This window comes from Alosa pseudoharengus, unplaced genomic scaffold (genome assembly GCF_046254945.1).
Source record: "Alosa pseudoharengus isolate Yale_2024_CS ecotype anadromous, Long Island Sound unplaced genomic scaffold, YU_APseudo_1.1 YU_APseudo_1.1_scf_17, whole genome shotgun sequence".
Taxonomy (NCBI): domain Eukaryota; kingdom Metazoa; phylum Chordata; class Actinopteri; order Clupeiformes; family Clupeidae; genus Alosa; species Alosa pseudoharengus.
In genome coordinates, this window is record NW_027468640.1 from 28,626,812 (window position 1) to 28,629,311 (window position 2,500).

The window sequence follows — 2,500 nt, forward strand, 5'->3', positions numbered from 1 at the left end:
AACATGGAGTTACTGAACAGCAGAGGCAGCACAGTGGCAACATGACAGCGCAAGCATTAGCAGGGGGTGCCCAGCGCTAACGCTAATGCGGAGGCTAACACACAACACAAGCGTCTCGCTCACCAGCCCCGGCTCACGGAGTGAGAGCGAGTGAGGAGGAGGAAGAGGAGGAGGAAGAGGAGAGAACACATGGCTGGTGCTTCGCTAGGCCTGTGTGCAGGAAAAGAGCAGAGGGATATCGGTTACTGCAAGAGGTCAAGTTGAAAAGGATACGGCACAGTTGGACATCTGGATGGAAGGAGAATAGGATGGAAAAAAGGAAGAATGAAATAGGGGAACAAAGAGAGAAAGACAGAGAGAAAGAACAAAAAAAAAAACAGAAAGAAAGAAAGAAAAACGAGCAAGGCACAGAGTGTCTCAAACAAATAGCTGGCATTTAGATGGCTAATCACCAGAAATCGCTAATGCGGCTACGTAAGCCCTCAGCTCTTTCCACACACTCAATTTAGCCGTTCGCTAAAGTCCTCCTGCGCTATTTCTTCCATTGTTAGCAAGAGAGGCCCCCCTGGACCTGCAGGTTAATAATCCATTTGATGGCTTTCACATGTAATCTCCAACTCCCCATTTTAAGGGCCGCTCAAAAGGGTGATTATTGCTGAGGTTAGCTCACAAGCGTTTCACCTCCAAAAGTGTGTAGGAAAAGAATACAACTGTGCCGGCGTCCTAGCAACTCTACCTCCAAACACAGGGCCACACACCCATCCATATGCACATAATCACATGCACTCGGCGCATTTCCAAGCCTAGTTACACACTCTGAGACTTTTGGGGTGGAGGTATATGAAGAGTGTGTTTTTGGAGCAGTAACTGTATGTGTGTGTGTGTGTGTGTGTGTGACTGTGTGTGACTGTGTGTGTGTGTGTGTGTGTGTTTTAGGTGTGAGTAGGCCTGGCTAACACTACTCTCACCCAGTAGAGAGGGCCCAGAGACAGCATGGAGAGAGACCCGGCTCACCCGTGGGTGGACAGGGTTTGTTGGTCATCTCAAGGGAGCGTTTAGCGTTTCAGTGTGTCTTGGAGACGCTAGGTACCTGGCTAAATACTGCAGCGTTGCATATCTGCACGAAATCACACACACACACACGCACACATGCACATGTTCCACTCTCTAAACAACAGTCACAGCTGCTGCTGCTCTCCTTCCTCTCCTGTTCCGTGTCAGCAGGCGCGAGTGTGTGTGTGTGTGTGTGTGTGTGTGTGTGTGTGTGTGTGTGTGTGTGTGTGTGTGTGTGTACATGTGTCTACAGTTGACTGCCTTGCAGGTATTTCTTGAGCTGGTGGAACAAGTGGACCAATAAACAAATGTACAATTAAAATTCATGGAACAGGGAATCAAGTGAGGAAAAGGTCCAACTTTCCCTCTCTCTCTCTCTCTCTCTCTCTCTCTCTCTTTCTCTCTTCCTCAGGGCCTCCATGCCCATCTCTCCTCATAAACACCATTGCTTATTGCAGGCAGAAATACACCAGTGACTCTCTGGTACTTCCATCAGCCGTCAAAACTTCCTCACCAAGGTTAGCACGTGGTCCTGGGCTAGGGCTACCAGGGCTAATATAAAAGATAAGACTTCAGCTACTGCGCTCACATCACATCACATCACCCTCTGTGGGTTCTTGGAGGAAGAGTCTTGGTGGGGAAGAAAGGAATTTTACCCTCACTTGGTCATACTGAAAAACATCAAGTGAAAAAACACACAATGGTTTTGCAAAAATAATCAACAATAGTCGGAAGTATTTTATAGAAAAAAAGCACAGTTCTTCAGGACAGGACTTTGAACTCTTACATAAACATACTTCTCTCCCTTTCATTTTATAAAGGTAACAAGACAGCATGAAAGGGGAGTGAATGTTATGAAAACAGCAAGACTGGGGATCCACAGCTTTCCTGAACGCCACCCACACACGCACCACCACCCACTCCGCCACCCCCCACCCGCCTTTCTCAAGACAACTTCTGTGGAATACTGTAGGCGTTCGCCGACACTAACTGAAACATTCTGACCTCAAGCTCAAGGGCTCTCCACACTCCAGCTGGAGAACTTGTCAGTGATGGGTTCCCCTCCCCACGGAGTTGGACCATCTGATGGGTCACGGCTTCCCAGACACACGGCTCAGCTTCCGCAGATAAATGTCTGCTTCTCCGGCTGATTTGACGTGACTAACCAACCACATGCTCTTCTGAACCCATACTCCCCGTCCCACCCCAGTCCCCATAACTTCTACTCAGCATGCTGGGGAACTCTGAGATTTCAGCACTTCAGTTACAGAGAAAAGCACTTAGAGTAAATCATTATCACCGAGTGCAAATATTTCCCATGATTCAGACAAAGAGTTTGCTTTTCTAAAAAGTGGGCGAAAGGCTACATGTACCATCAGCACCACTCTAATCGTGGGTTGTACCCCTTGTGATATTGTATGTATGTTTGTGTAATGTATGGACAGGT

At 47.8% G+C, this 2,500-nt stretch overlaps 1 protein-coding gene across 3 annotated transcripts in view; it reads right to left on the reverse strand.

Moving 5' to 3' along the window:
• Positions 1-2,500, reverse strand: part of afap1 (actin filament associated protein 1) — an 84,029-nt gene that overhangs the window by 20,019 nt on the left and 61,510 nt on the right. The gene's annotated exons all lie outside the window — the stretch shown is intronic.